This window comes from Emys orbicularis, chromosome 9, assembly GCF_028017835.1.
Source record: "Emys orbicularis isolate rEmyOrb1 chromosome 9, rEmyOrb1.hap1, whole genome shotgun sequence".
Classification (NCBI taxonomy): domain Eukaryota; kingdom Metazoa; phylum Chordata; order Testudines; family Emydidae; genus Emys; species Emys orbicularis.
The window spans coordinates 72,540,558-72,554,137 of record NC_088691.1 but is presented as its reverse complement, the minus strand read 5'-3'; positions in this window follow the sequence as shown (position 1 = coordinate 72,554,137).

Sequence of the window (13,580 nt, the reverse complement as noted above, 5' to 3'; positions counted from 1 at the left end):
CTGGTGCCAAACAAACAACTGTGACTAAATAAATAATTTCCCTTGTATGTTGCTAGAAACAGTAATATAGAGATTGCATTCCTAATATGATTTATATGAGACTATCAGGCATTGATTTTCTAGTGAGTAGTCAAGGCTACAAGTGTGGGAATAAATTTGGATAGCCTGTGCATGGAGTGCTACTCTTCTAGATAAGAGGGCTTATAAACTGCTGCTAATATTACTTTTGCTTGATAACCATAAATATTATACTTCATTGCTTGGTTTATGTTGAATGTCTCTATGCCAGACTTTAATGTCTTCATTAACAGAAAACTTTAGCTGCTCAGAGATGTTTTGCATATGTACATGAATTATAATTTCATTAGCTTCTTTTCAATCTATGTGACACTTATGCATGAGCATGTGCTATTTAATGGTTAACATCATAAAATAGAGAAGCATTTGCATAACCCACAGGGTAGAAGATGAGACGTGTGTGTTTGAAGCCCTCATTTAGTATTTCATTATTTTATTAAAATTATACTCATTCACTTTGTTGCTTAATATTTTTAGTTTCCTTCAGAATCTTCTTCACTTTCTGTTTTTACACATATTTAATTATCATGTATTTGTATATTTGGACACTGAGTTCACTTCTTTTTCAAATGGTTCATAGAGAGGCATTTTCATGGTACCTGGACTGCATTCATAGAGGGAATAATTAAGCAAATAGTTTGTTCAGAGACACTGCTCTTATTATTGAAGGACTTAATGTTTTTGCTCCTTGTTTTTATTTCTGGAGTGTATTTACAGATAACTTTCATATGCTATGTTTGTACAGTGCCCAGCACAGTGGGGTCCTGGTCCATAACTGGGGCACCCAGGTGCTACTACAATAGTAATAATAAATAATAATTTAATAAAATGTGAAATCAAAATTAAAGTATAGGGAAGGTTTACATTTGATGTCCATCCTGCTATGAGGAACAGATTCTCTCTGCACTATGCCCCTGATCCTGCATGCTGAACCCTGTGGTTGTACTCCTGTATTGGTGCAAAGCTCCATTGATTTCAACCAGGCTCTGCCTGCACAAAGCCTCATTGAAGTTAATGCAGTTCTACCTGCAGATCATGATGTATGTGTGAGTAAGGAGAGTAAAACCAGGTATTTAAAGGAATGGCATAGCAATGCCGTAAATGGTGGTCGACTGACACTTCCAATATTCATAGATGAGATTTTTAAAAGCTCTGAGTATTGGCCTAATTCTGCTATAAAGTCACTGGAAGTTCTAGCACTGATTTCAATGGGAACAGTTAGGCCAATGCTGAGTGTGACAGACTGACACTCTCCTGATTGAACTTTACCGAATTATATTAAACCTGACTGAATTAGGTTTAATACCTTTGGGGTCCCTTGTATTAAAAATACATGTGTGGGTGTGTTATTGTATGTCTGGGACTTGTACAGGACACTGACTAATGCAATCCCTCAAAGGGCTTTTTGGAACAATACCTGTGAAGCAGATTTACTAGGAAGTACCTTGGGATAAGGGGAATACAAATGACATACTTTGAAAATCCTTTGGAAGCTATGCCCTGGGGAGTAAAACCTATTGTCTACTAATTACCTCCTCCTGGATACGCCAGATCAAAGACCCCTGAACTGGATAAAGGATGGACTAAACATATAATGAGTTTGCTTGTTCTGAGCTGAACCTGTGATGACTTTGTGACCACAAGGAGGAGTTTGGAAGGACTGCTCCAACCAGAGCCCATGTTATAGTTGGAGTGATCTCTAGTAAGCTTATAAGCATTTGTGTAGGTTATTTTATTGTTATCTTTAGAGTGCTTTTACCTTAAGAATAAAATAGGCTTGCATGGAAAAAAAACTTGTTGGTAGCTTATAACTGTTGACAATCGCTCTGTTACCAGTCTGAAGAGAAAGATGCAGGTGTGTTTGGGCAGCCTGTCTCTGCTGGGAATAATACAGTGAAGGCAGGAAATGTAAGCCTGGAACTATCCTGGTCAGCAGGGAATGAGACATGGGTCCCCACCCAAGAAAGGCAACGGCTGGGGAGCTGGATGCCTGAGAGTGGGTGCCCTTGCTGGGCCATTGAGGGAAATACAGGTGCTTTTGCCTTGTATGGTGATACTGAGTGTTTCAAATCTAGACACACTTCTGGCTTTTCAGCTCTGCAGTGAGCATGTCTTTGGGTGCTCCTGGATGTTGATATGTACTCTTCTTGCTGTTTACATTCCACTATTTGTGCAAGTAAGGTCTACTCAGTGCAAGTAATGGAGTCAGAATTGGGCCCTATGCTAATATTGTTACTTTTATGTAAGCAGAGTCAGAATACCCTGACATCTGGTGGTGAGCTGTGGAAAAGGACTTCAGGGGCTGATTTCATTTGCATGGGCACACCCACCCTGCCTAACATGATGGACTGCCTGCTCAAATGCTCACTTTGGCTGCTGTGGGATCTCCAGTCTCTTTGTTATTGGGGCAGGAGTAATAAAGTGTTGTTATCCTGGTTATGTGAATCAAGGACAGTAGAACTGTACTTGGCATTTTATGATGGAGGGACTCACCCTCAACTAAGCAGCACTCGCTAGGCAAGGGACATGGGTTCCAAAGCCCAGTGAATTGAGAGAGGCTGGGGACAGGTATGTGTATCTGGTAGTGTGGGCCCTAAACACCACTTTGACCCTTCCTTTCTCCACCGTGTAATAACAGAGCTAATTTTGGCTCCGTTAGGAGTCTTGTTATATGCTATGGAGCTGGAATCACTGATACTTTGGGCTAGTGGTGCACTAGCCCTGAGGCTCCCCTACTACCAGCTAAAATCACTGAGATCTGAAGTCACTAAAGCGATAAAGTTACTAAGAGCTGAGACCACTGAGAGCTGTGTTAAGTGTGTGTGTGTGGGGGCGCTGAAGACAAGTTGGTGAGTGGACAGCAGGGTGGCTGGCGGAAAGGAGCGGACAGCAGGACGGCTAGTGGAGAGTGGAGCGGATAGCAGGGCGGCTGGCAGAGAGGCGCAGCTGGTGGTGAAGACTGCAGCAGAACCCCATGGAGAGGTGTGGCACTCAGCTGTCGACCTGAGCAGTGGAGCATGTAAGTGCCCCCCCACCATACCTCCCTCCACTTCTACCCAGGCTAGGAGGTAAACTCTGCAGATGAACTTCTGGACTCGGGGGGGGGGGGGGGGGGAGGGGGCTGCACTGACCAAAGACAGAAACTGGGGGGGTGACTTTTGGGTTGCTGGACTTAAGACCCTGAGGGGAGAAGGACACTGCCACACTTACTTGGGGGTGGGTCTTTTGCTCATCGTTGGTTTTATGAATCCTGGTTGTGGTGTTTCCCCAACATAATGCCGCATTGTTTCCCTCCTTTATTAAAAGGCTTTTGCTACACTCAGACTCTGTGCTTGCGAGAGGTGAAGTATTGCCTCTTAGGCTAGGTCTACACTACCCGCCTGAATCGGCGGGTAGAAATCGACCTCTCGGGGATCAAATTATCGCGTCTCGTCAGGACGCGACAATCGATCCCCGAATCGACGCTCTTACTCCACCAGCGGAGGTGGGAGTAAGCGCCGTCGACGGGAAGCCGCGGAGGTCGATTTTGCCACCGTCCTTACAGCGGGGTAAGTCGGCTGCGATACGTCGAATTAAGCTACGCTATTCGCGTAGCTGAATTTGCGTATCTTAAATCGACCCCCCCCCGTAGTGAAGACCTGCCCTTAGAGGTGCCCAGGCGGCGGTATGTAATTGTCCCAGCTCATTGGGTGGGGGCTCAAGCTGGTTTTGCACGTGTTATTGAGACGGAACCCTAGATACTAAACCTGGCCCTTGTTGCTGCCAACTCTGACAGGCAGAAGGGTTACATTTATATAGCATTGTTCATCACAAAGGATTTCAAAGCGCTTTTTAAACAAATGCATAGACTATAAACTGGGATTACTTCATCCACCTCTGAGAAATGTAGCAGCTGTTTAAAAACATACACCAGCTCTACCCAACATTCTAGGAAAGGAAGTGAAGAATGCCTTTTCATTTGAAACTGCACAGGCACTTAAAGCAGGCAGAATGAAACTACCTAAATTTGAATGGGGTCAGAACACCAGGATTAGCACCGCCATCCTTATAAAAGGGCTTGGAGTCTTTAGTTGCCATAATGGTAATGATCTCAGTTTTACGTCATCTGAAAGACAGCTCCTCCAGCAGCAGTGTTCCCCTTAACACCATGCTGAGATAATTGTGATTAAGAAGGTAAAGTTCCACCTGCTAAATCACTAACTTCTTACAATATCACAGTGCTTCTTAGAAGTTTCCCATCCAATTACTGGTCCAGTGAGACTACACATAGCATGTGAGAGTTTACGGGAATAAGTTACATGGGCACCATGACTGCACGCTAAAAGTGTATGGAATATAAAGTGAATTAGGTTATACTGTATCTACACAGGCTATTTACAGAGCAGAATAGTTAGGAATATCAGAGGGAGAGTAGCAGGTTTATATTATGACAGGAACCTTAGTGGCAAAAGAGAACATCTATTACAATAGGTAAAGAATGTTATACACAATTACTATATATTCTTGGTTAAGATTTGAATATCTATTGAGTAGTTATTAATCTAAGTACAGTATATTATTGGAATAATGAAGTTGAGAATATTAAGAAGTAAATAGTATAGTCACTTCTTATCAACTGTCAGGTAATGGTTAGGTTAAATGGATTATAAAAATCACATTTCCCTTTATTTTCATATTTCTATTGAGCATTAAGACAATAATTTATCACTGCGCAATAGATTATTAAAGTTGAATAAAAGATGTTGAGAAGGAATTTTCTCCCAGTTCAGGTTAGCAGAGACACCTTCTGCAGCATGGGGGCACAGATCACTTACTGGTTTGAACTAGAGTAAATGGTGGATTCTTTGTAACATGAAGTCTTTAAACCAAGATTTGAGGACTTCAGTAACTCATCCAGAGATTATGGGCCTACTACAGGAGTGGGTGGGTTAAGTTCTGTGGCTTGCAATGTGCAGGAGGTCAGACTAGATGTTCATGGTGGTCCCTTCTGGCCTTAAAGTCCCTATGTCCATTTGTAAAAGTTTTATATTGGGTTTTCCTAATGATTAATTAACCACAGTTCATTTGTTTGTTTATTTTTGAGACTGATGTATATCATATATCATTGGCTAGAGATAGTTAAAAGAAATTAGCAATGCACACTATAGCATGAAAGTTAAATTTACCCATCCAGAACGTTGTCTTCTACATTTATATTCAAATCTGTACACAGATTCTTAGGATTTAAGACTTTGGATCATGCCATATTGTAAACATGGACGTGTTCATCAGTTTAATGTTCCCACACGAGGTGAACTAAATGAGGACAGCGAGCAATATTTAGGAATTGGTATTTAACCACAAGATGAATGTGATGGTCTTATAATTACATTTCAATCTGATCTCCCCTTGCTAGCCAGTGAGCAGATACTGCCTTGCTTTAAATGAGATTACTGGGTCATGACATTCTACTATACTGTGAAGAGCATTTGACTGAATGAATCACTTAGACTATCCTTCAGTCAAGGTTGTCAACAGACAATGGTATCTAAACAACAAGGAACAACTTGACTATGAGACGAATCCAGCAGTCTTCAGGCAAAACTTCCTATTGTCTGCAGTGAGAGTGATATCTAGCTATAGACTTCAGGATTTGCTCTGCAGTTTTAATGTAAAAGCAGAGGAAAAGGTTTATTATGCAAAGAAATTGTGCTACAGGGTATGTGTTCAATAAAATAAACAATCTGAGGGCGTGGTTCGGTGCAGAGCTGAACAGACATGCTTTGCTCTGACTGCTTACTCCCATTATGAGTTTCTAGTGGATTCAGGGGTTATGCTTGCCTTGTTGGCTGCCAATTCTGGGATTGACCTTCCCTCTCTGCAGACCCCCATTAGGAGCAATGGAGGCAGCGAGGGAAAGAATAAGCCACTGCAAGCAGAGTAGCAAACGATTTCCTGCCAGAAATGTCTGCCTCAGTAGACTGAACTACTCCATCTTCCTCAGAGCTGGCACGGGGCCACGGAACACTGGAAACCACCAATGGCAACATTCTGAAGCTTTTAGAGGAGATTCATTTGATATGAGACCACAGTAACAGTTACGGCTAATAAACTGCAGCAAGTGAGTTACCCACATGAATAGTGATGAATAGAAACCTGATATGCACTAGGATTCCTAGGAATTCTCATACTGTTGGTTCCTTCAGTCTTGCAGGTAGTCTGATTTGGCCCTGAAAGCAGTTCTGTTCACACCTATATCTATATAACAGCAACCTCTAGTGAAGACAGCTACACTGGCTTTTCCCTTTTGATTCCTCCCTACATGCAAGTACTCTGCCAACCTCAGTTTGAGAGCTTCCTCCCTAACAAACCTGCACGGTGTCTTAGTGCTATCTTTTGTGCTCTCTCCGCAGTTGGTATCTGAAGCAGAAGTGTGCTGCAGAATGAAATGACAATGAGGTCATTCCCACAACACTGATACAGAAGTGATCAAGGTGTGTGTGCCTCTCAGGGTACATTACCTACTGCAAATGTTGGGATATTAGCCATCTCTACATCTCAGAGAAGATGGGGGAAGACTCACTCTTAGGAGGGGCTGTACCTATTTGATATCAAAGAACAGAAATTATAGTCGACAGTGTGAGACTGGTTTTGATTGGATAGTATTTCCTAATCATGTTAGTAATTGTGTGCAGCAGACTGTAGCTGACTTACTGGAGGTAAAAGTACGGCACAGTGTGTCAAAGGGATATGTGTTGCAGTCATGCATGTTACTGATGCCCATGGTAACTGAATGGAAGTGCTGAACATCTGCCTCCCTATCCTAGTTTTTTTTATCAACATGAACACAATGGGCCTGATTCTGATCTCACTTATAGCAGTGTAAATCAGAAATATCTGAATCAGAGGAGTTACACTGTTGTAGAACTGTTGGAAGTGATAGCAAGAGTAACCCTAACACTATATATAATCATAAAAAAATTCCATGCATAGCAATTTGGTTTTTTTTTAGGACTGTCAAGCGATTAAAAAAATTAATCGCGATTAATCGCACTGTTAAACAATAATAGAATACCATTTATTTAAATATTTTTGGATGTTGTCTACATTTTCAAATATATTGATTTCAATTACAACACAGAATACAAGTGTACAGTGCTCACTTTCTGTTTATTTTTGAATACAAATATTTGCACTGTAAAAAAACAAAAGAAATAGTATATTTCAATTCACCTAATACAAGTACTGTAGTGCAATCTCTTTATCATGAAAGTTGAACTTACAAATGTTGAATTATGTACAAAAAAACTGCATTCAAAAATAAAACAATGTAAAACTTTAGAGCCTACAAGTCCACTCAGTCTTACTTCAGCCAATCGCTCAGACAAACAAGTTTGTTTACATTTTCAGGACATAATGGTGCCCGCTTTACAATGTTACCCGAAAGTGAACAGGTGTTCGCATGGCACTGTTGGAACCAGTGTCGCAAGATATTTACGTGCAGGATGCACATGTCCCTTCATGCTTCAACCACCATTCCAGAGGATATGCATCCATGCTGATGACAGGTTCTGCTCGATAATAATCCAAAGCAGAGCAGACTGATGCATGTTCATTTTCATCATCTGAGTCAGATGCCACCAGAAGAAGGTTGATTTTCTTTTTTGGTGGTTCAGGTTCTGTAGTTTCTTCATCGGAGTGTTGCTCTTTTAAGATTTCTGAAAGCATTCTCCACACCTCGTCCCTTTCAGATTTTGGACGGCACTTCAGAGTCTTAAACCTTGGGTCGAGTGCTGTAGCTATTTTTAGAAATCTCACATTGGTACCTTTTTGCGTTTTGTCAAATCTGCAGTGACAGTTTTGTAAATCAAACAACATGTGCTGGGTCATTATCCGAGACTGCTATAACATGAAATATATGGCAGAATGCGAGTAAAACAGAGCAGGGGACATACAATTCTCCCCCAAGGAGTTCAGTCAGAAATTTAATTAACGCACTATTTTTTTAACGAACATCATCAGCATGGAAGCATGTCGTCCGGAATGGTGGCTGAAGCATGAAGGGACATATGAATGTTTAGCATATCTGGCATGTAAATACCTTGCAATGCCAGCTACAAAAGTGCCATGTGAACGCCTGTTCTGGCTTTCAGGTGACATTGTGAATAAGAAGCAGGCAGCAGTATCTCCCATAAATGTAAACAAACTTGTTTGTCTTAGCGATTGGCTGAACAAGAAGTAGTACTGAGCGGACTTGTAGGCTCTAAAGTTTTACATCGTTTTGTTTTTGAGTGCAGATATGTAACAAAAATAATAATAATCCACATTTGTAAATTACACTTTCACTGTAAAGAGATTGCACTACAGTACTTGTATGAGGTGAATTGAAAAATACTATTTCTTTTATCTATCATTTTTACAGTGCAAATATTTGTAATCAAATATAATATAAAGTGAGCACTGTACACTTTGTATTCTGTGTTGTAATAGAAATCAATATATTTTAAAATGTAGAAAAACATCCAAAAATATTTAATAAATTTCAATTGGTATTCTATTGTTTAACAGTACGATTAATCACAATTAATTTTTTTAATAGCAGTTAATTTTTTGACTTAATCACATGAGTTAACTGGGATTAATTGACAGCCCTAGTTTTTTTTTTTTTAATATAAGAAGACTCTTTGTGTGAATAGCATGAGTACAGTCTCATCTGATTGTTTTGTTTAAAATCAAGGGTTTTAGCCAATAGATTAGAAATAAATGTCCAAATTAAACAGGATTTAATAGGATCATTCCCCTCCACATTTTTATATTTATTTTCATTTTATTTGTCTTTTTCTTTGCTTTGCACTCCATGTGAATTCAGAGATAGACAGAAAATGTGCAACATAGATAAAGGTTTTAGGGGACTCTAAATGCTGTGAAACCTCAGGGATTTTGGACTCTATTCCATAAAATTTCCATGCAAATTTCCTGGAATTTGAGCAAAATGCTGCTTAATATTTTGGAGCTTCAAGGTTTATATATTCACATTTGTTTCATGTCACATCTGACTTTTGATCTTTACAACAAAGCATTCAGCACCAATCTTAGTGTGTGTCATAAACCACATATTACAGCTGTTTTTGGAATGGGTGCAAATAGAATGACACTGGTGAAACATGTCTGGTGCAAATGCTTTATAAAGACTCTGCTTTGAAAGTGAAAACATTTGCAGCTCTTTCCATTGTAAAAAGCACCACAGAAACATTCAAGCCCTTTTATGTGACATTCTGCCTTCTGTGTGATGCCATGGAAAATCTGAAGCCTTTTGTAAAAGAATGTGTCATCAGAGCTGATTATAAAAGTCAGCTGAAGAAAATGGCTGCTAATGTTCAGAAAGAGATAGAAGACCAATTCATTTTTATGAGGCTCTGTGATGGATCATGGTGTGACACACCATTGGGGTTGCAAAGGAATAAGCTCCTATCAGTTAGAATGGATTTAGTGATTATTTATGACCTTGAAAATCCATCACCAAAGAGCCAGAATAGGGTTTTTGGTACTGCAACATTACTGGGCTTATTAGAAATGCATGGGAGTGGAGTAGCAGGCTGTCTGAAAGGAGACTAATGTACTGACTCTTTGAATTAATCTTTTTAAAAAGCTCTAAAGGCATCGGCTAAAAAACATATTGCTCTGTGTCTATAAAATTGTAGATTGTGAACTATAATTTACTTTGGAAGGAACAGACTCCATAGCCTCAAATAATGTTTGAGCAGGACTTGCTAGGTATTAATGACACAAGACCCCTACACCACCTGTCCCTACCCCTGCACACAGAGCGTGTGTCAAGGGTAGGAGGACCAGCCAGAATGGGAGGGTGAGTTGGAGCTCACAGAGCTTCACCAGGTCCCTCAGCTAGCAGAACAGCTAGCTGCAGTCAGCATAAATTAAAGCAGTCTCAAGGCTACTCTAAAGTTACAGTCCCTAGCCAGCCCAGGATCAGGAAAGCAGAAAGATGGCTTAGAGTATAAACTCAGTGCGGCTGAGGACTGAACCCACGCTTTACATAAATCTCTCTCTCTCTTTTTAAAAAGAACGAATTTGCTGACATTTTTCTTTATTACATTATGTTACACATTGGCCCATATTTATCCCTGGCATGACACCACTGCTGTCAATGGTGTTACATGAGGGATGAATTTGCTTTATGGTTTTTATTAATCGCTAGTGTACTCTCACAACACTACCCCACTAATCTTAGATATGTGTATGTGTAGCTGACACCTCTGGGGGAGAGTTAGGGCCCAGTTCTTAAAGGGACTGAACACCTTCTGAGATACCCTGAGTGTCCCTAACGCTCATTGACTTCAGTGAGAATTGAGGACTGTGACGGTCCACGCCCCTAAGGTTGCGAGCGGCGTGGACTATCCGCCACCGTCCATAAAATAGCCCTTCAGTCCAGGGCAGTGCGGCCTAGTGGCCAGAGTCTATGGCGTCCCCTTTACTTCAAGGAGACGCGGCCTGATGGCAGGAGTCTATAACACAGCCCTTGGCTACAGGGCAGTGGGGCCTACCGGCCAGCGTCCAAGAAGCAACCCTCGGGTGGAGGGTAGCGTGGCCTAGCGGCCAGAGTCTTTATCATTGGGGTGCGACAGCCCCAGTAGGGGGGCCCCAATCCGGGGCCCTAACAGTAGCGTAGTGGTTTGCCACCAACTCAGCGGGGGGTTCTGACCAAAACACGCTGAGTTTCCCCGGGGGGGGGGGGGAAGGTACCACTCTGTCACCCTCCCGGGGTCACTTCCTACCAGGCTCTCCGTTGGGGTCTCCCAGGAGTCGTCGGATCCTTGGTACTCGGTGGATTCGGTCGTCTCCTGGGTCTCCTCCAATCGCCGGGGCGCAGGCGGGCCGTGGATGGCATCTCTTCCCGGTGCAGTCAGCGGCTGGTCCGCTGCAGGAGCTCCCCCGGCAGGTCCTTCTCCTACGGGCTCCAGCCCAGAATGAGCTGGTCTCCCTCCCTTTATACTCCTGTAGCACTTGGAGCATGCCCAGTCTGCCCGGGGAGGCGGGACTTCCGCTGCCAGTCCCTGGGGCTTAACTCCTTCCGGGTTAAGGCGGGGTAGTCTGGCCCCGCCACAAGGACCTTTAGTGAAACAGTAGCCATGGGACTCAGTGGATACTTTTTCCTGTCATGTATCAGGTGTATTAACAAAAGATCAAGTGACCAAGGCCAGGTCGCCACGTTTCAGAATCTTGATGACACGAAGCACTAATCAGGAGGTACTCTATCCCTGCAGATTCACGGATGATACTTGGAATGGCTGCAGACCGCACAGCCACCTTTATGCCTGATCAGTTTCATGCACAATTTTTTTTTTTAAATCAGTTTCAATTTTCCATTCACTCTCTCGGGCAACCATCTTTATTGACAGTGACTCTCTCGGGTTACTGTGATTGATCTGTATGGTATCAAAGTGGACTGAGTCTCTGATGGTTCTAAACAAGAAGCTGAGGAATGAAGGCAATAGCATTTCACAATATTAAGGTTCTGCACTAGCCCTGTTATAACTTGAGGCTCGGTAGTCAGGACGCCCAAATAAAGCCAGATATGAACTTTCTTTAAGGGAAAAAGTGGAAATAGCTTTATTCAAGTTAAAAACCCTAGCTTGTCTTGCCCACATGCCCAGGGTCTAACTGATCACCATATTTGTGGTTGGGAAGGAATTTTCCTCCCGGTCACACGGAAGAAACCCTGGGTGTGGGGCTTCACCCTCCTGTGCAATGTGGATTTGAGGACTTCAGTAACTCAGACAAAGGTTATGGGCCTACTACAGGTCTGGATGTATGGGGTTCTGTGGCCTGCAAAGTGCAGGAGGTCAGACTAGATGATGGTCCCTGCTGGCCTTAAAGTCTATGAGTCAAACCCGACCAGACCATTTAAAAAAATAGGGATGGAGAATATGGAGCCAGATCTTCAGCTCATATAACTCAGCATAACTCTATTGAAGTCAGTAGGGCTATGCTGATTTACAGCAGCTGAAGATTTGGCTTGTGAACTTATACCACTCCTAAGCCACAACTACTTCTCCTTGGTTAATTATGTAGTCTTACCACTCTTACTTTCAGCTGCTGGATTCAGGATAAATTGATCTATCAGCTGCCATGGAAAAATAGATTTAAAAAAATCCAACCTCAACAATGCAAAACCATATATTAAAAATTTTAGCATTAGCATCGCAAATAACACTGGTCTAGAATTTTTGAGAAGTCGTCTGCTTCAGAGATAAAATGTGCTATTTATTATGTATTTTGATGTGCTGAATTCAAATATGACAATTAAAACAACTGATTGGCTACTGTTTCTAAGATATTTAAGTTTTTACATTTTATGTCTATGTATATTGTGTAGATAGTAGAGTTTTAATCATAAATTGTAAACCTAGGTCTTTTCATGTGTTTATGGTTGCTTTACATGATAATATTTCACCTGTCCTGTTTATGTAACACTTTAACAATCAGCAAAAGTGTTATATAAATAAAATTTATTATGAAACAAAAGGCAAAAAACTATTCTGTACATAGTTTAGTCCTATTCAGTGTCTACTCGGCGCTTCTTGGCTTGTCTCTTGTATTCATTAAATGGAGCATCTCTTGTCACTGTCCAGCAATAGTCTGCAAGCATTGATGGGCTCCATTTGCCCTGATAGCGTTTCTCCATTGTTGCAATGTCCTGGTGAAATCGCTCGCCGTGCTCGTCGCTCACTGCTCCGCAGTTCGGTGGAAAAAAATCTAGATGAGAGTGCAAAAAATGTATCTTTAGTGACATGTTGCAACCAAGGCTTTTGTATGCCTTGAGGAGGTTTTCCACCAACAACCTGTAGTTGTCTGCCTTGTTGTTTCCGAAAAAATTTATTGCCACTAACTGGAAGGCTTTCCATGCCGTCTTTTCCTTGCCACGCAGTGCATGGTCAAATGCATCATCTCGAAGAAGTTCACGAATCTGAGGACCAACAAAGACACCTTCCTTTATCTTAGCTTCACTTAACCTTGGAAATTTTCCACGGAGGTACTTGAAAGCTGCTTGTGTTTTGTCAATGGCCTTGACAAAGTTCTTCATCAGACCCAGCTTGATGTGTAAGGGTGGTAACAAAATCTTCCTTGATTCAACAAGTGGTGGATGCTGAACACTTTTCCTCCCAGGCTCCAATGACTGTCGGAGTGGCCAATCTTTCTTGATGTAGTGGGAATCTCTTGCACGACTATCCCATTCGCAGAGAAAACAGCAGTACTTTGTGTATCTAGTCTGCAGACCAAGCAAGAGAGCAACAACCTTCAAATCGCCACAAAGCTGCCACTGATGTTGGTCATAGTTTATGCACCTCAAAAGTTGTTTCATGTGGTCATAGGTTTCCTTCATATGGACTGCATGACCAATTGGAATTGATGGCAAAACATTGCCATTATGCAGTAAAACAGCTTTAAGACTCGTCTTCGATGAATCAGTGAACAGTCTCCACTCATCTGAATCGTGAACGATG